Below are 24,073 nucleotides of genomic sequence, written 5' to 3' on the forward strand. Positions count from 1 at the left end.
AACCTTTGATATTATTGCATTTCGTTATCAATATTTGGATGTAGATAGGAACTAATGAAGTGCGAAAGGACTCTGCTCAGAGGAGTAGCACATCTGTCAGCAGCTGTCTTTATTGAAATGTATTTTATTCAGTCACCTCATTAGAAAGAATAGTTACATTGCTGCTTCCTGTTTCTTTACGTCATTACCAGAATGTCATCTAAATTACAGAGAAATACTGTATATACAGACTATTTAATGTTTGGGAACAGCTGATTTTGTGTAGCCAGTCAGTAGTTCAAGTGATTAAAGGGCAGCATTGAAAATTGTCAGCTAAATAGAATAGAAAGGAAACCTTTGTGAATGCATGAACACTTTTTTCTTTCGCTGGCCGCAGTGGGGTCCATTTCACACTGTTGTTCTCATGGATGTATATTTTTGGGTAAAAGTGTCAGTACATGTAAATAGACCGAAAAAGAGATCACCTGAAGATCTGTAAATTTTTATATATGAGCTTACATACAGTAGAAGTGATTTGTAACATTTCCTTTTCAGCTGCAGTATATTTGATGTTTTTGTGTGGGTTATATACATGTACATAATGTCAATGTCAGGGGATACAGGTTGTGTGCTGGGTGACAGCATATTCACATCAGGCCCCCAACAAGCTGTAGATCATAATGAATAATGTAACCCCTACTAAAATGTATAAAAGCCTTGTGCTTTCAAATGACTATATAACTTCTCTGTGACTTCTAATATCTTTAAAAATCATAGTATAGTATACATTATGTACTCTATAAATACACACTTTCTCTCTTTCTCCTTGCAAAGGTATTTATTTCTAGATCATTTGTTCCATAAAGTATCCAGTTATTTATTAATTTATACCTGTATTGAGAAACAGTAACTCATTTTAATTAAATGTAAAAGCTTTGTATGAACATAATTTAAAGCAGTATTATTGGGGTTATGTAATAAAAGGCACTAAGTTTGCCCAGGAGTAGTAACCCATAGCAACCAATCAGCAGGTAGAATTTACTGGTCACCTGTTTAAAAGCAGACATCTTATTGGTTGCTATGGGTTATTGCTCCTGGGCAAACTTAGTGCCTTTTATTACATGTGGGGGCAAGTGTCTGGATTGCCCCTTGCCATTCTCTATACTCACTGGTAGATCTAACTATTGAAGTGATATAGCAGAAGCCAGGAAACACTTTAATTCCTGCAATGCTTTGCAAGCTTCCTTACAGTTAGTATGCTAACTGAGATTTATTTATTTTTTATTTATTTTATTTTTTATTTTTATTTTAAGGAATGTACAGCAGCCTTGTGTGCACTAAGCATGAAGCCAATTTGGGAAGAAAAAATAAATCCCTTTAAATATTAAAAAATATGTGTTAAAATGTGTTTGGTCTGCTCTATTCTTAGGGCCTAATGGTGTCTATAAAAAGGTCAGCAATTAAAAATCTATGTGTATAGCATGTACCAGAAGTTCATTCATTTGGTAAAATGGAGAAGTACTACATCTTGTATAGCCATTGATTCACTTGTTTTACCCCTCCCCTGCTAGAATGGACTTGAATGGTTTAGTTTTTAAGGTGGCCATACACATTTCAATAATTATCTTTCCTGCGACCATAGATAGAAACAAAAAAGTTCTACCTGTTTTTGATGATTCAGAATTAAGGTTTGGCCAAGTTCAGGCCCATTCAAAGTCTCCCGATTCATCCTGTCTGATCGATGAGACATGACCTCATATGACCACTTTTATTCATTTACCGTCGCATTTTAGTTTGATGCAGACTTTGGGGCAAATTTACTAAAGGGCGAAGTGATTAAAGTCATTTCGCAACTTTGCAAATTTACTATCAGTCACCCTGGTGAAAATTCGCCAGCGATGCTGAAAGCCTAGCGCAACTTCGCACCCTAACGCTGGGGAAGTTGCACTCTGGCGAAGGGGGCGAAAATACGCAAATTTACTAACATTGGTCTTTTTCTGAACGTGACCTCCTCCATCCAGAGTTTACTTTGCCAGGTTAGAGCAGGTGAAGTGCAATAGAGTAGATAGGAGTTTTAAAAAAAAAAGTTAAAAAATTTTCTAAGTCCCAAAATAGTTGAATTCCCAAAAAACGCTGGCGCTAGGCTGAAAAAGATTGAGATTTTTTTTACGGTTAACTATACTGTGGGCACATGTGTAGGGCATTAGAACACCTAAATAAACTTTTATTAATTTTCCCTGCGCTTGCGTAGTGTTCTGTATCTGCTGCTGCATACACCTCCATTGAAATTCATATTTGGCGCCGTATGCAAATTAGCCTTCGATAGCGCAACTTCGGACCGCTCATCGTAACTTCTGAAACGATCAGTAACTTCTGCGTAACTTAGGATCTTCGTGAATTTGCGATGTCATGACGAATCTACGCCTGGCAAAATTCGGCGAATTCCAGCGAAGACAACGCTGGCGGATCTACGGAGGTAAGTAAATTTGCCCCTATGAGCACTGATTGTGTATTTCTTTTGCACTGTGTATGTAAATCCCTCTCTACAGCTAACCCAATAAGTGTGAGTTAATAACAATTTTTTTGTTTTTCACTTGAGTAATTGAAAACTTATCCACACAAGAACATAGCAGTAGATGCAACTGTGAATTATAAAATATTTGGAATTTAAACATTTCATCTCAAACTACTATTTTTGCTTTGCATGTATCTCATCAACAATTTTGCTTAGCGATTCCTGAAGAGGTGTGTCATGTGATCTCTTTTGGTAAAATCAGTCACTGAATTCACTCAATAATTGATATTGGTGCATTTAATTAGAAAAAAGCCTCAAGGCAAACTAAGCTAGCCTCTAATGTCTGGATTTTGAAAACATGATAAATTCATATTTAGTTTACATTAATATATTAGGCAGTATGTCATTGTAATTTACATTCGCTGACCATTTCACTTTGTAAAATGTTTAAGTTTAAAGCCATTTTCTCTGGCAAAAGATTAAAAGTGTAGAGTGATGAAAAAAATGTTTCCTTTTAAATATGCTTTTTTTTTTTTTTTTTTTTTACAATTCGCAGAGGTTGCTGTATTCCAAATAATATTGTAATAGTGAGTGCTGGAGACATTTTATCTAGATTTTACTTTGATTTTAAGACAGTATGTATGTTCTTTGTTAATATGAATTAATAGTTTTTCATAATGTGGCTCCTAGAATGTGAGAGACTGTGCTTGCTTTTGACCATGGGCTAGTTTGTTGTTTTCCCATAATTATTAACCATTTTCAGTGTACATGCCTTCTCATTTCATGAGTTTTTAACAGGCAACTGTGAATAGCTAATCACTTTCCTGAATTAGCTAACGAGCCTAGTATGCACAGAGACATTTTTATAGTTCTCCTATGTCAACATGTATAAGAACTATTTTCTTGGGCTATCCACCTCAAAATAAATGTCATTGCCATCTTTTTAAGGTTAAGGTAAATAGGATTGTGATGAGAGCACTTTTTGGTGGTAAAATATTGACTGAGTAATTAGCCGTGACACTTATTTTACAAATTAACTGTTCATTTTTTCTTTCGTCTGCTACAATTTTTCTTCTGTTTGTTCTTTTTCCCTGTTAGCGTTACACATGGTCTCCTCTCCTCATATCTAGTTTAAAGGAGAATTAAAACTTAAAGGGGCTGTTCACCTTCCAAATCCAAACACTTTTTTCAGTTGCATTGTTTTCAGATTGTTCAACAGAAACAACAACTGTTTTCATTTGCTTTCCATCTTTTATTTTTTATTGTTTTCCCAAAATTCAAGTTTAAAGTTTAATGTTTGTGTCTCTGGGGTTTCGGTCTGGCAGCTCAGGGATCCAGGAGCATCTGAACTGTTACAATTTGCTACATTTAGTAGATACAATTTGTTTGTAGAATATTAGCAACTATTGTATCAAATCTAACAGCTGCCTTTAATGAAACTCAGTGATTCTGTTCAGCAGGGACAAAAATAACAAATGTAAATGTATCCATTTAGAATAGTTACAGAGTTGGCGACCCCCTCCCAGAACTGCATTAGAAGATGAAAAATGAAACTTTACACCTCAATATTAGTAAAGTACAGTATATAAAATAAGGCATTTTATAGCCATATTCTTTCTTAGAGTGTAATTCTCCTTTAAAGCTGCTAGAATTTCAGGCAAGATGTAAACTGTACTGAAATTCTTACACCTTACGTCTCAACCCCTTCTCCTTATAGATTGTTTGGGCAGGCCCTCTTCACCTCTTGTATCAGTTATTGGTTGATGTATGTAATTTTGTATGTTCAGTGTACAAACCCATTTATTGTACTGCATTGCTGAATAGGTGCTTTATAAATATATGTTAATAATAATTCCAGGCACATAACCATATTTTTTTTTTACACCCAGCATTTAATATGATCAGAACAGTCCTCTGATCCTACCAGTCTCCTCCCATCTACCTTGTTTCTATTTAAAGATTTGGCTAAGGGAGATCCTGGCATTATATTCCCAAAGGGAAATGAACCATGACACTGGAATTCTGGAGAAAAAATGACTGCATTGTGTGTGTGTGTGTGTGTGGGGGGACATGGTGATTGTGTACATACCCTTTAATATGGTAAAACGGAAGTGAAGCTTTTGTTAGGAGGTTATACGTAAGCTCTTATTTTAAAGAAGCTTTGTATAGTACTTTGAACTTAATATCTTAAGGCCGTGTCTCCATACTTAGGGATGTGAGATGTAACAAGAATGCCTTTTTCAATGCAGACACTACTATTAAAGGGCAAGTTCATATAGAAATTTACATAATAAAACCCTAAAAGAAAACATAATCCAACTTTCCAATATACATGTTTTTTAAATATACATATATTTATTATTTGTAAAAAATTTCCATTGGCTTGCCCACAATGAGGCAGGAGTCACCACCTTTCTCTCTATTTTAGAAAGTCTAATAGGAGTGATCTAGATCTGGTTTAGGATTTTGTACTGAATAAGCCTATCCTTAGTGAAAATTAGGAAATTTTAACAATTATCTGTTGCTTCCTTCCAGTCCTCCTGAGTCCATATCCAGTATGCCTGGAGCCATTTGTCCATCATGAGGGCAAAGGGTTGAGGGACTGAGTTTAGGAGAATCTGATATGTCCTCAAGATCAGTTTAGAAGTTTCAGGTGAGTGTAACATACATTCTGGGGATGTTATGTGTTCTGTAAGTGATGAAAATTGTGCGCTAAATTCGTCCCTGAGTTGTAAATATTTGTACAATGGAATGTGGTGTTGGCAGTATTTTTGAGACTGTTCCTGATATGTGGGGAATTCTGAGTTTATAATAAGGTCTCTGAGGTGTTTCCTTCCTATACTGGGCCAGAATTTAAATCTTTGGAGTTGCCTCAAAAGGGAGTTTTTTTTTTTCAATGGAGGAGAGTTGCCCAGGAGTTTAAAGACTGATTGTCAAGCTTTGTGTGGAGTGAGCAGAGTGGGGGAGGGGACCAGTGTCATTGGTGTGTCAATATAGAAAGTTTTGGAGCCTGGCTATTGATTCTACCATCAATGACTGTAAAAGCCAATTTGGGTTGTATGGATCTGGGAGGAAGCACAGTGCACGTAATACAGCAGTGAGGCTAAATAGTGTAGGTATAGATTTGGAAAGCACTGTATGGAGCTGTTTTCCCAGGCTCCTGGTTGTTACTTTTTAAACAATGTTGCAAAGACAGGTTTGTTAATCAGCTGCCTTGTCTAAAGGTAACCATACACGGGTTGATAAAAGCTGCTGACAGACTGAGTCAGTGGCCTTTTGGTCCGTGTATGAGGCCCTCCGACTCGCTTTCGATCGATATCTAGGCGAAAGTCGGGCAGATGTCGATAGAGCAGGGGTAAAAATCCAGTCGGATTACGGACTGCATCTGTTCGTTGATGCGGTCAGGTGATCCGACTGCATTTTTTGTTTGCATTGTGATCCGATCGTCGTTGGGTCCTAGGGCCCACAATCGGATCAGCCCAATATTGCCCCCCTTAAGGTGGGCATATTGGGGAGAGACTCTCTAATTTCGCGACATTGCGAGATCTCTCTGTGTATGGCCACCTTTACATTGTTGCACCAGTCTGAGCCATCAGGGCAGAGAATAGGCAGGTAAAGATAAACACTGCTTTTAGTAGCAGTACATATACAAATAACCTAAAAACCATAGCATATTTGTAATAAATACATATTGCAACATTGCCAAGAATTATGTTTTCTTTTTTTTTTTGCCTTGACATTCCCTTTTCTATTATTTAGGATGATCCTGCTTAGCTTAGAATGACATTTAATTAACACTTCTGTAACAGAACAGGTTTTGTGGCTTCTTTGAATAGCTATTAACATAATTCTTGATATCACTTGAACTTGTAGTACAGCAGTAAAGAGTGAAAGAAGTTTATCAGAGCACAAGTCACATGACTGGGGCAGCTGGGAAACTGACATTATGGGGCCCATTTACTTAGCTCGAGTGAAGGAATAGAATAAAAAAAACTTAGAATTTCGAATGTTTTTTTGGCTACTTTGACCATCGAATTGTCTACTTCGACCTTCGACTATGACTTCGACTTCGAATTGAACGATTTGAACTAAAAATCGTTCGACTATTCGACCATTCGATAGCTGAAGTACTGTCATTTAAAAAAAAAACTTCAACCCCCCCCAAGTTCGCCACCTAAAACCTACTGAAGTCAATGTTAGCCTATGGGGAAGGTCCCCATAGGCATTGCAATCTTTTTTTGGTCGAATAAAAGTCGTTCGATCGATGGATTAAAATCCTTAGAATCTAATGATTCGAAGGATTTAATCGTTCGATGGAACGATTTTTCATTCGATCAAACTATTTGCGGTAAATCCTTCGACTTCGATATTCGAAGTCGAAGGATTTACATTCGACAGTCGAATATCGAGGGTTAATTAACCCTCGATATTTGACCCTAGGTAAATCTGCCCCTATGTCTAACATCATGTCAGATTTCAAAATTAAATATAAAAAAACTGTTTGCTCTTTTGAGAAACAGATTTCAGATAAGAATTCTGCTGGAGCAGCACTATTAACTGATGCATTTTGAAAGAAACATTTTTTTCCTTGACAGTATCCCTCTATTAGAAGACTTTGCATTTTAAATATGCAACACTGAATACATAGCAGAGCCCGGAATGCTTTGTACCAGGGTCAGTTAATGATGGTTCCAAATATTGACCTGACATTTCTTTAACTAAGGCACCATTATTTCTAAGATTTTGACATTTATTTCCATAGTTTATACAACTTTATTTATTCTGTTTTGTACCATTTTATACATTTCTCTGAATGGCTTTGGGTGCTTTAGTATTCTTCCCACTCTCTTGAGATATCTGTCTAATTATGCATAAAAGGATCCAAAGGCTAACAGGTATTAGATGTACGCTAATATAAATACAGCATGTTCCTTACTCCTGGAAAGATCAAAGTCTAAGTCTCTGTGACAGCTACAAGATGGCAGACATTGCTACAGGCCTTCTGCTGCCGTTTGTTGATTCACTTTGTCTGTAAAGCATGCCTGATGGCTAAGAGTATATTTTAAGGATGATCAGGTAAAAGCCTGCCTTCTGACATTTTAACTAATCCCTTCTAGCCCGTGGTTTATTGCACATTGAGGATATTTGCTAGCAGGGCCAAGTGGCTTTTTCACATATGCAACCTGTCATGTTGAATTGTGCCTTTATTTGATGCCCGCTAATGTAAAGTTATACGATGAAATGGACTCTGATTGCATTAAACTGACATGAGCCATTTTTAACCTTTTGCAAGACTTCTGATGAATGTTTAACCCACAGCAATCCAAGTAGTCATATGGTGCGGAAACATGATCCGTGTTAGGTAACGCATCCGCCCCCCGCTTTTTTAAGTATCAACATTTGTCTGCTAACTTGTCTGTGTCATGTCAGTCTGCAATAATTAGCACACTTGCAGACTGTATCTTAAATGAATAGTGCTAATCTCTGGGATCTGGTGTTTAGGAGGCTCTAAAGAGTCAAATCTACCTAAAGCTATAATTATAAACGGCAAGTGTGTTAGAGCACAATCATCGCTCACTGTTTGTGGGTAATAGAATTTCTATTAAAGCATTTTATTCCACAGTCATATGGGCATATTTAGCAGTGTTTATATTCTTTACCTGTTAAATACATTTACTGCAGATAATCATTAAAGCAATTTAGTAAGACACACTTCTTTTATTGGCTCTCCTGTTAATTCAGTTGCCTACACCTTTGTCTTATTATGGGCAAGTTAAAAATGACATATCTGCACACTGGATATTTTGTTTTCTGATGCAACGTTTCGCTTGGTTAAATTTATTCCAGTGAAAGGCTTATTTTTAGAGTCATTAGGCTAATCGTTTTTTTATTTTGAATTTCCTTAATATTTTCAACACCATGATTTTTCACAAAAGTGCTTCTGTTAGGCTGAGCTGAAAAGTAATTATAATATTTAGTTACAAATTAAATGAAAATGCATACAAAGGGCATACATTTCTATAGCTGCTGCTTGATACTCATTACTGAGCTACAGTGGTCTAATGCTTGTTTCAAAGTACATCAGCATGTTGCTTATTGCTAATTAGTAGCTAAATAATGTAAATTATAAATAAGTGTCTCAGATTATACAGAACCTGCTAGCCATGCATCGTTGTACTTATAATGATTTTTTTTTTTTTTAGAAATTGCATTATTGTTGAAACGCTACAAAACAATTATATGTTTAAAATGTGAGAAATGCAGCAGGGATGTGCAGTCTATGCTAGTAGTTTTCAAACTTACAGTTCAAGAGCCCCTCCAAACTGCGGTTAGGAATCCCCCTTAGCGCATAACATAGTTACAGATGTAGGAACCTACAGATGCACCAATCATTGAGATACAGTTTCAAGAATATCTAGGGAGCAAATTAGTGTTTACCCTAAATCCCACCCTAATTAACCATCACATTGGGCTTTTGGGTGTATATTGAAGAGCAAATAGGCATCCCCAGATCTTACTGGTTTCTGAATAACCCCATCACACATCAAGGCCCCCAAGGGGGTTAGCCCTACATTTTGAGAACCACTGATCTGTACCTAGGCACCAGCTTTATGCTGCATTCCACCAAATGGAAAATCTAGACATTCCAGACAGTGGCCCAAATCTCTTCTACACCAACTATATTCTGATGAGTCTGTCTCTTTTCTCTTTCTTATAATGAGACTGCGCTCCTAATAAGGCCGTTTGAGAATGTTTCTTTAATTTATTCTCTCCCAGTATTTAATATGGCGTGACAAATAGATATTTTAACGTATATCTGGATATCACAAGGTGAATAACTCGTGTAAAAGCCTTGGGGTAAGTACTTGCACTGAATCTGAACAGATGTCTAAGGTTTGACTTTGCCAGATGTACTCTGCCACTTTAGGAAACCATCTCCAAGAGGATGCTAATGTATTGCTTACATGGATAGAGGCATTCACAAAAGAACCTTGCAAAAAATATAAAGATGTTGAAGTTTTGAAGCAGTTGCAAAACAATGTGGTGCAAAGATATATCTATTTAGCTCTGTTATATCTAAAATAAGTTAAATGTGTGCGCTCTTTAAAGCTTTCGTCTAACTCACATGGCCTGAAATGTCACAGTAAAACTCTGTCAGTTTGCAGAAAGAAATGTGCCACTTCTTTTCCATCATGTTCTCCTTAACTGTCTGGAGCAAATATTAAATCTACAGAATCAAATTCAATTTTCTGTCTGGATTTAAAGTTGGAATTTGTTAATTTGACAGATTGTTATAAAGGGCAGAGGAACAAAAAAAAAATCATTTTTAGCCCAACCCATGCTGAAAGTTAGCTGTCAGAAATAGTTAGAAGCCTGCTCTTTTTCTCCTGAAGCATGACCCTTCATCTGTCAGTTCAAAAAAGGTTAACCCTGTACAAAAGGGCAGTCCAAATCATGCAGTTTTAGGACTATAAAGAGAGAAATACAAGTTTTTTATATTTTAATATCTTGAAGTGTATTATTATCCTATGTGCAGGTATCAAACCCATGTTCTTTAGGGTGGCACTTCATTAGTCTACTACAATAGAAAATAAATTATTTGCAAAACTGGTCCTAAACTTTTTTGTGGTTTGAAAAGTGGCTTCCTGGCATTCATTTGGTCCTTCAAGAAAATAAGTTAAGAAACACTGTTTTAAAGGGGACCCGTTACCCAAAAAAAAAAAATTCAAAACCCTATTTTATCACATTAGTCAAGCAAAATTAACTTTAATTATACTATATAAATTATTTGAATCTTGTTTCCTTCAGTCTCGGAATTCATAATTATATCAAGCAGGCAGCAGCCATTTTGTGGACACTGTTATTAAGACAAGCCTTACATCATCTCAAAATCTTGTTTGTGCACCAGAATGGGGGACCCCATTTCCATTCCCATGCACTGGCTACACAATTAAATGGTGAAGAGAATGTGGAGAGCAGTGACATCTAGGAAGTGCTGAATGGAAAGTGAAAGTAATTGCCTGCCCCGCCTCTATGCCTAAGGCATAGAGGAGGAGCAGACAATATTTGATTGACAGCTAAGATTTTTAACAACAGCTATGAATGCTTTAATAAAAAATAGAAATTGAATAGAAATGTTTAATTTGAAAAGGACTTTTATTATACAGCTTTTTGTGTCTGGATGACAGGTCCACATGCACGTTTTGTCCTTTAGTATCCTATTTGACCAAGCTCATAATGTTTATCAGGCTTTGACCTGTAATGTAATACTACTTTACATTTTTGTGCGTAAAGATAGATATATATAGGCACACACAGCAAATATGACTCTCATATACAGTACTACTTGACTATGTTCCTTTGTTATTACTGAACCTGACTATGACAATATTGTCTGTGGCAGAGGGAAACTATCCTCTAACATGAGCAGATTGGATTCATCATCCATGTCAGAGTTTGCTTAGCTTGATGTAGCCCTCATTTCTTTAACTAACTCAGTCTTCGATATGCATATTTGTTGATTATAAAGCAAAGAATCATAAAAACTGTTAAAGGGGTAGTTTAGTTTTCAATTTTTATCTACATTGAAATAGTCATTGATATTCTGAGACAATATGCTATTGGTCTTCATTTTTAATGATTTTCAGTTATTTGTCTTTTTTTTGTTCACCAGCTCTCCAGTTTGGTATTTCATCAACTATATGGTTGCTAGGGTCTTACTTACCCTTGTAACCAGGCAGTGGGTTGAACAAGAGACTAGAAGATAAATAGGGGTGAGCCTGCATAGAACAATAAGTAAAAGCAATGATATCTATCAAATTGTATTCTCACAGAGCCATAGTTTTTTGGCTGATGTGGTCAGTGAACCCCCCATGTGAAAGTTGGAAAGAGGCAGAAGAGGAAGGCAAAAAACTCATAAACTATAAATAATGAAAAGAAAATGCAAAGTTGCTAGTAATACAGCATTTTATAACATACTCTGTAAGTTAACTTAAAGGTGAACTACACCTTTTAAAAAACAAAACAAAATAAAACGAGGTGCAATAAAAGTCACAGTTTGCCCAGGCCAGAAAAAAATCCATTAGCAAACAATCAGATGTAGTACAGTACATGCTACTTGTTGGTTATTAGATGTGTAACACAGTTCCCACCTCTTACTACACTACTCGCAACATTTGTAGTCATGCCTTTAAACAGTGAGTAGTGTTTGAAACAGTTTCAGAAAAATATATTTACATTTACTTGCATAGGGGAATGAAGTGAAATGCGTTCAAATAGCTCTGACAAAGCAATGGTTTAAGGCTGATGGTCTATATTAACGAAGCGTACAGACCTCAATTGCCAGAGATCCTAATCTCAAACACACACACATATATGTACAGTATATACAAGTATGGGAATCGTTATCCGGAAACCCAATATCCAGAAAGCTCCAAATTACCGTATGGCCGTCTCCCATAGACTCCATTATTATGAAATAATCCAAGTTTTTAAAAATGATTTCCTTTTTTCTCTATAATATTAAAACAGTACCCTGTACTTGATTTAAACTAAGATATAATTAATCCTTATTTTAAGCAACGCTTTTGGGTTTTCTAGTATACTTAAGGCGCAAAGATCCAAATTACAGAAAGATCTGTTATCTGGAAAACCCCAGATCCCTGGATAACAGGTCCCATACTCGTATGTGTATTATTAAAATGTTAGTAAAAAAAATCTTGATATATTATGAACTTTTCTAAAGAAGCTATGGGTGCTGTCCACCATACATAGTAAGTAGGTCACCCCCAAAACATACAGTTTTAGACGTGTGAGCTTCATAATCTGCATTTCATTTCTCAGCTCACTGTGAGCTTGAATGAGTTATTTCCCTCACTTAAGTTTAGTGACATCTTTTGAAGTGCAATAAAAGGGGAGAATGAATTCTGTATGTTATATGACCTAGTTCTCACAAACCCAATTAAAAATGTCACAGACTAAGAAACTAAACCACAGTGCCAACGTGCCACATTGAATAGTGCAAAATCTTTCCTTCAGATCTTCTGAGTGCTAATATAAAGTACATTACCATGATGTTAAGTCTGCTTAGCCATTCCAAATAATATGAGTAACAGACATAGCATTTTATTAATATTACGTTCTTTTCAGCTAGGAAACATGCCAATGTAAGCAAGCAACTGTTACAGGATTTTTACTGAAGTTTTTGTTGGTCACTTAACCCCCTCCCCTTATTAGGTGTCCGTAAATTAATGCAGAGCACTGCCTGGATTGTAGTTTTTACCAGTAACAACAGCTTTAATCCCATGCTCCTTTCTTCTATAATATGACATCCATAAAAAAGACGTCAATGCCTGAACACTGCCATTTTTACACTGGTAGATTTTGTTATAGTTTGATATCATTTTTCCATTTTAGGTTGAACTAAAGCGAAAGTATAATGATCAACATGCAAAAATCAGGGGTCTTTTACCTGGCAGCCAGTGGTATGAAATTCAAGCATACAGAGCTCTCAACCAAGCCTTGGAGAGGTAAGATCTCCATTAAAGAAACTTGCAGCTATGACTCATGTTGATGAAAATGTTTTTGTTTCCTGAAAATAGTTACAGTATCTGTTTCATATTGTAATGATGATAGCTTAAATCTAGGGCAAATCTGCAAGTTTATATAGTGGAAGTTTTCAATGCAGATGTACTGTACAATCATTTAGTTTAGTTCAGAATAATTGATGCTAGATTTATTACTGCAATTCATATCATTAATAGAAGTTTAAAAAAAAAAAAGTCTTGTGGAATCTGGTGTTTTATTTTATTAAAATCTTTTTTAATGTAGATATGTTAAGTTCTAAATTATGTTCTAAGGGATGCTTTCCATAAAATGGTGGTATAATGTAGATCTATTTGTAGATAATTTGCACTTGCGGATCTTAATTTTGTTAACATTTTGACCTTCATTTATTTGGTTTGGAATTTAAGCTGGCATCTGGTTTTAGGGCCTATCTGACCCAGGTAACCTGAACAAGAGAACAACAGGACACATATTTAAAGTAATAATACAGGTATGGAACAGAATGCTCGAGACCTGGGGTCGTCTAGATAACGGATCTTTCGATAATTTAGATCTTCATACCTTAAGTCTACTAAAAAATCAAGCAACATGAAATAACCCCAATAGACTGGTTCTGCTTCCAATAAGGATTAATTAAATCTTAGTTTGGATCAAGTACAAGGTACGGTTTTATTATTACAGAGAAAAAGCGGAATCATTTTTAAAAATCTGGATTATTTGATTATAATGGGAGGAATGGCTTTTCTGTAATTTCTGTAATTTGGAGCTTTCTGGATAACAGGTTTCTGGATAACGGATTCCATACATGTAATATCAATAATATCACAATTAATTTATTGGTAGTAAAGGCCAGTGACTGCAATATACAGCTAGAATAAAAAGTGAAAATAGGCAGACTAAAAAGGAAGGAAATAAATTAATGCAAATTCCAATAAAAAAATTATAATATTATGGCCTACATCATCCTGAAAATTAATTTGGTGAAAATCCCTTTTAAAATACAAATGTGTTTGAGTTTTATCTTTATTTCTTTACTATTTTGTCGCATGTATAAAATGTCCTGCAGTGGGTGCAGAGGTTTTTATTGTTATCCTTATCTTCAGTTTAAACTACATTTCATATCCGAATGAGTTAATTTAATTGCTGACGCAGTCTTTCTATAAGAATAAAACTGTGTGGGTAGGAGATACGTAAACCAGAAAACAATCATACTGAATGCTTGAATATGGAACATATTTTGATTTCCACTGATATTAAATAGATTCCATATGTTCCTTATCAGGAAGCATAATACAACTCTGTATTATTGATCAGTGCAGTTGCAACATAATGTTTTCTGTTTTTCATTTATATATTGTCTTTGCTTGCCTGGAGGCACTTGCAGAGTCCAAGACAAAATCCAAACTTTGGTTTGTTTACTGCAATTTGCTCCTTCGCTTAAAAAAATCACATAAAGGCCATGAACAGGGAAAGAAAGGTAGTGCAGACAAGTGACCTTTTAGATGAAGATCTCCATCACCAGTATATTATAGATGCTGACAGTGACCGAGTGTGGTTACATTTTTGAAGGCAATAGCATACGATGGACATTTATGGCAAAGGAAGCAGAAAAGGCTTAAATCTGCCACTATATTGTGATGACTGCAAAGGTGAATAATTCAGAAACAGTTTCTGTATATATATCTTTTTTTAGTTGAAGCTTCCAGAATGACTTGTTCTGTTAGCTGCACCTTGCTGCCTATTACTCTGAACATGACATCATACTTATACTATTTAAAATAGCATTTGAATGGAAAGCTGACCGCAGTACAATAGTGCCAACACATTTACAAATCACTATACAGAGATTCTTTTCATCTGCCCCTGCCCAACAGTCATAAAATGAATATCTGATTCACTTGCAGTTACATTTAAAACCAATGACAAAAAATGTAAATTGAAGCGTTGCTTAGATTATGGGTTATTTCATTTTGTAAAGTTTTATTTTTAGGATTTCAATTCGCCTGCATTGACAGCTCATTATTTCTTTAAGCTCAGCTAGGGAATATAAAATATTTTTATGTAGGACGCCAGAGGCGTAACTTTCATGTGGCATTTAAATACTGCACTGTGACAAGATATTTGCTTGAGAACTCTGCTGTTGCACAAGCAAAACTCCATTGGTGCCCATAAACCAGTGTGGTGTATCTGCTATAAAAGCTGGGGGTGTAGCTTATCACATTTATCCTTGCCAGGATGTCAGCACTGAGCCCAAGTTTGAATGTTGTTTCTTAGTAAAGCCATCTACACATTCTGCCATTATTTCTTTTTCTTCAAGGCACTGTGTCATTTTTGTGTGCCAATTGTATCTGAGTAACGCTCATAAATATATATTCCCATTACTGCCATCAATATCACTGCTTTCACGTAGAAAATCCATACCCACGCCCTGTAAGGTCTCCAGTAGAGGGACTTCCTCACTATTATTAACCCAATTATTAAAGTACTTTAAATATACATGCAGCTCCATAAATACAGCTACATACACATGTGGAGCAAGTCTTTATTTTTGCTTTTATATTTGCTTTATTTTTGCTTTTATTTTTGCTTTTAACACTCCATTTATTTTAGTGCTATAAGGGTGTGGTCATGTGTGCCAGATGCACATTTCAAGCCTTTCAAACTAAAATGGCACATGGTGCAAGATTTGGTCACAAATTTTGTCCTTGGGTAGCATTGTTAATGCTCTATTTTGCATCCACTTTATTAATGTCATTATTTCACAAAAGCTATTATCTGCAATTTTGAAAGTTGCTGCTAATGTATTTTTATAATTAATTTTTTTAATTTGTTGACATTTTAAAGGGAAATTTAAGTGGTAGGTACGATCTGCTGTTTTCTGGCAGAAAGGTAATGGCCATGTAATAAGGCTACAAAAAACATTCAAAAACATATGGGGATATGTAATAAAAGGCCCTAAGTTTGCCCAGGAACAGTAACCCATAGCTACCAATCAGCAGGAAGCATTTACTGTTCACCTGTTTAAAAGCAAGCATCTTATTGGTTACTATGTGTTACTGCTCCTGGGCAAACTTAGTGCCTTTTATTACATATGGGGGTTAATATTGTGCTCACATCACCCTAGATTCATGGTAGATTAGTTACCATCAAGTACAAGGGACTGTACTATAAGTAAGGAAACTCAAATGAGCCAATTTGAAATATAGCACACACCTGTACTGATATTAAAGAATCGTTTGTTTTGTCTAATTCTGTTTAATTAAACATGCGTTGTTTCAAAAAAAGGAAGAAAAGTTAATGAGGGCTTGCTTTGTTACCGAGAAAGGCTTTGGAGTAAACAATCACTATTCTCCTTTTCAGGTGTATTCGCCATAGAAATAATTCTGGTTGATGATTGTTTCCGCAGCAATCCTAAATACATCACTGGTAGGGAAAGAAAAAGTACATTGCTTTTTTCACTTGTCAAGCAATGAATTCAAATACATGTTTCCTTAAAAATCAGTGCTTTGTTTTTGTAGAATTGTTAAATAATTAAATGTGTTCTGATCTTAATTTTGTAATTGTGGTGGGGCTTCTTCAACCACACCCCTAAAAAATAGTAAACATCAAATCTTAAAATCCTGTTATTAGGCTTTGTTGGGGGCTAAGCTGCAAAGGAAGTCTCAGAGCAGCTTAGTTAGACCGGGTCTGGACTGCACAGGGGACTGTTGTGACCAATCAAAAACCATTTTGCTGACAAAATCTGGCTGAATATTACTAAAACAATACATTAGTAAAATAATTGTATAAACATCAAAGACAAATTTATTTGATTGAATCTTTTTTATTTCTATTGGTTATAATAAAAAACATTCATTTTCATTAAAATAATTTAAATATCAGCATCCAACACCAACTAAGCAAACATTAGGGATTACTTCCCTAAACTGGATGCTTGTCTTTTTGTGCTTTTAGCTGTGAGGGGCATAGCAAGACTAACAAAAATGGAAAAGAACTGGAAACAAAGCTTGCTTTTGCTTTAGAAGTCAGCAGGGGGAGCTCAAGTTCTACCGTGAGCCAAGGAATGCCGTGGCTTGTACATAAGTAGAGCTCTACAGTAGCTGTTTCTCGCAGTGGTATATTTAATCTTTGCCTTGTATTACAAATAATATGGCAGAAGATTAATATCCATGTTGTAAATGGTCACTTCCATACTTTTGGTTTTGATTGGCTGAACACCTGTAATCCTCCCCATACCTGAGTCACAAACGTATAAGGTAGCCGTGTCAGTGAATGGGATTATGATTAAATTATCATATATGTTTTTAAAAAAGCAATCACAGAAAACTGATGATGAAAAAAATTGTAATCATATTCTAAATTCTGTCAGATGAAGATCAAGACAGTAAGGGCCAATAAAGTCTGAAATATTGTGCATCGTATGCTCATGAATCTATCATTTCTGTTCACATTTACTTAATTGTCTTATGCTTTTAATAGGGTTATCAACATGGGTATAGCAGTTTGTATAGCACCACTCTACCTTTAATAGAGCGCTTACGTCATTAACTGAATTCTCAAAGAATCAGCAACAGAGAATGCAAATGTCCAGCACAACCTGTGATGAGGAAACTTCTCAGGGAATGTCGTCTTATTTCAACAGTACCTCTTCAACATCTTCATTGTTGGAATTTACAGTGCATCCAACACATCAATCAAAACTTAAACACTTAAAAACATTTGAGAAATCAAAATTGAATAACTCCAAACAGAGAACATCTTTCTATAATTATTTGACAAGCAAGGCACACACTTCAATCCCATAGCAATAATCTTCAAAAACACGTGAGTCTAACTTAGAGGCCTGTTGTAATGAACTTGGAAGTGGTTATTGTGCCTCTACAAGATCAGGCTCCTTATCACAGGGCTTTGGTGGAGAAAATAATGTTCCTAGAAAGCAGGATGAATACCATGATGAAAGCTGTACAGAAATCATGTGTAATGCTGTGCCCCTGTTCCATTGCACAAATAGAGAAACACATGCAAGTGTTAGTCCACCACTTAAAGATGCGGCATCCTCAGTTTCTATACTGATACTACAATGCATTGTAATCCTAAATTGTACGATAATGACAGGCAAGAGAATCTTGTGCCTGTCAGGAGGATGAGTCAGGAGGATGATAAATGTAATGAAGAAAAAGAGAACAAAATAGACAGTGGAAGAGCAGACACGTCTGTTATGAAATATAACCTTTACCACAAAGAGGAATACCTAAATGTTTCAGGCAATGAAAATACATTTAATATAAGCAGCATTAAAGGGGCAGAGCAAAAGAACAGCGAAATCTGACTTCCGCAATCTAGAAATAAAGTGGTGTCCTATTATTTTTTTAGACTAAGTGCATAAGATTAGTTAGACTAATGTACAAGTCTTTTTGTGTATTGCTTAGGTAGCAAGTGACGTTTCACCTTGTTTGGTCAAAAATTATGTTTCTCTAAACCACTATTTTCCATTGTTTGAAAGGTTGATAGCACAGTATGCAGCAAGTTAAAGTAAAATCCTTCAATATTAAACATTACATGCAGATATTATTATTCAATTATTTCACTAACAGGATTCTAAGGTGACGTACATAAAATTACCTTAAAAAATAAACTGCATAAATAACATTCTTAAATCATGTTTGTTTCACCATTATATTCGCTTTATTTTACAAAAGATACCATTTTTTAAAATGATTTAGATATAAATTAGTACCTGGACTAATGGAACGGTACATCAAATTTTTCGTGTAGCTCTTACTGTAAAACAAGATATTGCTGACTGTAAATAAAAATGTATTATATGTTTTCACTCTTGAATTATAAAAGATATTTCTATTAAACTATGTTGTTCTTGTTTTTCTTTGGTTCTCCACATCAGAATTGATACTTTTTTAAATTTGATGATTAACGGGTATGACCTACAAAACTTTCACACTTTCTTTTATATATATTTTGAAAGAAGGTAGTACAAAACAAATGATTACATATATCAGAAATGCAGTAGAGAATAAACAGACCCTCTGCTGTTTTGGTTTATTGTGCCTTTATACCCAACATGTTTCGGGGATTACCCCTTTTTCAAGTGTACAACAATCATAACATGAACAAATTTGAATGATACCCCATTGTGATGTCACGGTCTCGATATGGTCCCAGATCTTTGAAATTTGATTTGATCTTTGAAACTTGATGGTAAGGCAGTACCATTATTTGAATTAAACAGACCAAAAAGTTGAACCAAAGGATGACCAGAATGTAGATTTAATACATACATCAGGATAACTGACTGCATTCAGGAGGAATTTTTAAGTGGAAGTGTACTTAAGGGATACAAGATGAACTTAAAGGCAAAATAAGGAAATGGGCTATAAATAGTGAGAATGGGCTATAAATAGTGATGAGTGAAATTTTTCGCTGCGTTCCGCCATATAAAGATGGCCATAGACTCAAAAAAACCAGTTGCATTGTTTGTAAAAAAGCCCATTGACTCCAATGCATTTCATTAATTTTTGCCAGTTTGCAAATTTTTTGAAGAAGCAAAATGGGACACATTTGCCCATCACAAATTATAAAAACATTGAATAGCCTTCCTACAGATTTTGTATGGGTTGAAGAAATAGAAACATATAGAAAATGAGAACATATATTTTGGCCAGACAATGCCCCTAGTAAGTGCTATGCTGCCGGCACCATGAGGGAGCTCACTGTGGGTGGCACATAATTAGGAGTGTCCTAGTTCGCTCCAGATGTACACTAGATGTATTTTCTGTCTTAAATATAATTATTTTCCCCAAACTGTGCTTGGACTATTGACCCCCAACTCCAGTAGGGTAATATTTTGCTATGATAGGTGTCCTTTAAGCATAAGGTATTATTTGCTATATGTTATGATGTGCTTAAAATGTTACCTGTACCAAAGCAAGGAATTGCTAGTTACTAAAGCTCACCTCTTCCATCAAGCTTACACTAACCTGTAAACCTCTAGCACCTATCTTACAAAATCCCTCAGTTTGCTGTACAGCTAAATATTTTAATACCTTGTGTCTCCCAATTTTATTTATTCTAAGCCCTTGCTGGAAGGGTCCTCACTACCTGCTCTGTTAGTTTGTCAAATATTATGTAGCCTTATGTACAGTGCTGCCTAATATGACCATAGAACCTGTGAAGAGACTGAGAAACAATATTTGTAGTAATGCAAGTAATAAGCTCCTTTCACAGGATCCATTTCTAATACTAAAACTGATGAAACATAATATTTATCATAATGGGTTGTCCTTGGAATTAAATAAATGACCTTGATTGCCTCTTTTTCACTGAAAAACCAATCTTACTAATCTTTTCTTATAAGCTGATTTCCTCATTGTGAGTATTGATTTTTCTGCACTAAGTTTGTCCTGCTCAGAGCTTTATAGTAATGTATATGTACAAAATCGGGTGCCCACAATGACTACATATATAATTGTAGTTTTTGGCTCAGAATTGTTCCATCAACTGTTTTAAAGTGTTTTCTGTTGAACATAGAACTTTTTCTGTTTTGGAAATACTTTCACATTACAAATGAAGAGCTGGATATTTTTGCAGTGATACATATTTATGTTGAACCACAACTATCAGTCTATTAATGCTAATATCTTCAAACAAATAACAAACTGGCATTCATGTCATCATAAACTAAAGTGCAAATGTGAAGCATCTGTTTGTTGCACGTTTGTATCCTTTTCTGCAGTGCCACACCCTACCTTTTCAAACGTTTTTCTGAATTACAAATGTAGAAACATGGTTTGTATTTTTGTTGCATAAGTAGAAAACAATAATTGAAAAGCTAATAGAACAAAGAAAAATCCCTTAACTTAGAATATTATAACACTGTTTGTGTATATTGTGTAGGCAGGCGCTTATAGATATACCTGCAAACTTACCCTGGACAAAAAACCGAGAATTTTTCAGTGCATTATACTCTTAAAAATATAGAAAGAATTTGCTTAAAAAAGTAATTCTTTGTGTTGATTTATTGAAAATATCTGCAAAAACCCTACTACTGACTGTCTGTTCCACTTCCTACTGCCTCCTTTCCTAGGCTGTGCAGGGGAGCCAGTGGAACTCCGCACACTGCACTGTAGGATAGGAACCAATCAGCAACTGAGCAGACCTAATAGGGAACTGGAGACAGTCTTTGCATGTGTGAATGTAAGGCTGCGATTGGCTGTCCCCTTCCTGCCGTCCTCCTGATAGGCACTGTTAGAACCCCACCCCTTATTTCAAACGAAGGACGAAGGACAAAAGGACTATGGGAGCTCCAGTAAAGAAAATAATGAAACAGACACCATATAGTATTTATTATTGCCTACAATACTGTGTGATTTTTATTTATATATGTCTCATTTAAGCTAATGATGTAGCACAGGCACTATAGCTGTACATACCATACCAACCAGGCAGGGATTTATATGATGGACTGGAAGATAAAGATGAGATCAATATGTTATTATAATAAATTCTTTATAAATTATCTATAAAGAGTTTTTTTAACCATACTACCTGAGATTGTATACAATTTATTTTGCATGTGCAAGACCCTAGCAGTAAAATAGTAAGTTAGTTACCTTATTAACAAGTTAGGCCGGTCACAGCCCCCCCCCCCAGCCCCCAGGCTTCCCTTTTCCTGTACTGACGCTTTCTTGCAAGAAAAGCCATATTTCTGGTTTTAAAACTGAACATTTAGCTCTTTTGGTGTTTTTCACTACTATTAAGTGTTTGTTACAGGCACCATGTGATCTGCTATGTTTATTGGGTTCACTTTCCAGGGTATTGCCTTTAGCAATATACAGTACAGTCCTATTTTGCCCTCATTCTGGCAGTTTCCTATTTATACTGTATGTTTATTCTTATCCTTATAGACTTTCCTCTTTCCACCTGGAGTCATTTGTTTTATTCACTAGTGGTTGAATAATGGTGGGTTCTCTGTAATGTTATGGCATTCCTTATTAGAGGTTCCTGTTAGAGTCCATTACCCTTCCATTATGGATAAAATAATTTGCTACATCCCGGCATCCTAGTGAGTGCTGACATTGATTTCTTCAAGGAAAAATTGTTTCTTATTTACCGTGATCTTCTTTTCCTGGACAAACTCCTTATCAGTTTGGCCCATTCCTTTTCCCGTAGTTTTTTGGAAACTTGTTACAAAGACGCTGGTGGGGCCTGGGGTTGAACTTTTTAAAATTTGGTGGGGTTCTTCTGAAGGGAGAAGGGTGTGCGTACTGATTGGAGTTTGTCCAGAAATGGAATGTCAAATTGAATCATTGGTTGGAGTTTTTTACGAATTTGGCATAGGTCCTATATTTTTCGTTGTACTGACTTTTTTAAATGTATGTGTTAATTAATATTGGAGGTGGCAAATTCAAAACCAATGTGTGAGGAGTATTAACAAATAACATGCTATTAAGTAAGTAAGCCAATAAAAGACATCCCTCTATACTATATAATCCAGTTTTATACACAGTAAGCTTCAGAACACCCCCAAGGATTTTAAACCTTAGGTTCTGTTCATTCATTTAAGTTTCTATAAATGCTTTTTGTATGTGCATTTTTTCTAATGTACTATATATTTATATAATGTAAGAGGGAGAGGGAATGGTTATGTGTGCAAGTGTTGTGGGTTTTTTTTCTAGGTTAAGTTGAAAGTAGAGTGACGACATCTAAGCAAATGTAGCATAGAGGCTGTAACAGAGCTGTACATTTTTTGCTTTCATTTAAATTCAAAGTAATATCTATCAATCTTAAAAAAAACAAGATTTCCCTTAGGCTAATGCCACATCTCAGTTGGCTGAAAAACACAGGCTGAGACTCAGCCCCTACAAAGCAATCTGCCTCTTACCTTGCCTGCACCTGGAACCATTGCGCCTGGAACCATTGTGCCTGTCTGGGTGTAGGAACAGGCAGTGGATATCAGCACCAAAATGCAAACTCATCATGTTTTGGCACCAAAATCCCCCACGTGTGCCTGCATCAGAGCTGACACCATTGTTCAGAGTACAGGAAAGGTAAGGGGCAGATGATTGCATAGATGCTGATTCTCAATCTGTGTTTTTCAGCTGAGTTTCACCCCTTGTGGCTTTACCCTTAAAGTCATTTTTTCCATTTAGACAATTGTAAGTAGACTTTTAAATGATCATTATTGCTTTCTTACAGCATGTTATACAGCATGTTATAAATTTGCATTCAGGCAAAATACAACATGGGCAACACCGAGGCACTCCGAACACAATTTACTGATCCTTATTTTTGGCTAATCCAAAGATGGCATGCAATAATTTACCAGTTTATTAGGAAACTGACATTTCTTAGTGCAGAAGGACAATGTGAGAATTTATACACTGGATCCTTAATGGAGATTTGGAACTAATTTCTATAATATTTGCTGCCATTTTTGATACTTTTGGGATGCACTAGTCCATGGATGTCAGTCTCAAATAACACCTTACAGTGATATAAGTGGTAAAAACGTAGTGGTGCTTATTCACTAATGCAAATCTTAGCTAATGCAGATGGTTCAATTATTATTTAACAAAGGTTACCTGTCCGAGATTAAGTAAGATTAAACCGATATTTTAGTACAACATATTCATTTCAGATATTTATACAAATACCTTGACTGCTAAATATGTACAATTGTTAGATTATTAAATTTGCTTATGTAGTGCACTTATTTTTCACAGTACCAAAACAGTAGGGGCCAAATGGCCTTATACTTTACATGATCTATACTGAGTAAAATATTGTCTCACTATTTTTCATTGTTTTGTGGTGTTTTCTAGAAGTTCTGACATAGCGTGGTTAATAACTTATAGCTTGATCTTGTCATCTTTACTTTAGTAAAATATTAAAAGCCTAAAGGTAAATTATTTAAATCTGCTGTTAAAAATACACAGTGTTGCATCTGCCTTGTTACATCTGTAGTTTAATACAATACCCAGTGCACATTCTTCACAG

General features: G+C 35.5%; 1 pseudogene; it reads left to right on the forward strand.

Annotated features, from left to right (window-relative positions):
* The first annotated feature begins 2,388 nt into the window (after positions 1–2,388).
* LOC108708931 lies at positions 2,389–18,856 on the forward strand (annotated as a pseudogene).
* The last annotated feature ends 5,217 nt before the right edge of the window (positions 18,857–24,073 follow it).

This window comes from Xenopus laevis, chromosome 2S, assembly GCF_017654675.1.
Source record: "Xenopus laevis strain J_2021 chromosome 2S, Xenopus_laevis_v10.1, whole genome shotgun sequence".
Taxonomy (NCBI): Eukaryota; Metazoa; Chordata; class Amphibia; order Anura; family Pipidae; genus Xenopus; species Xenopus laevis.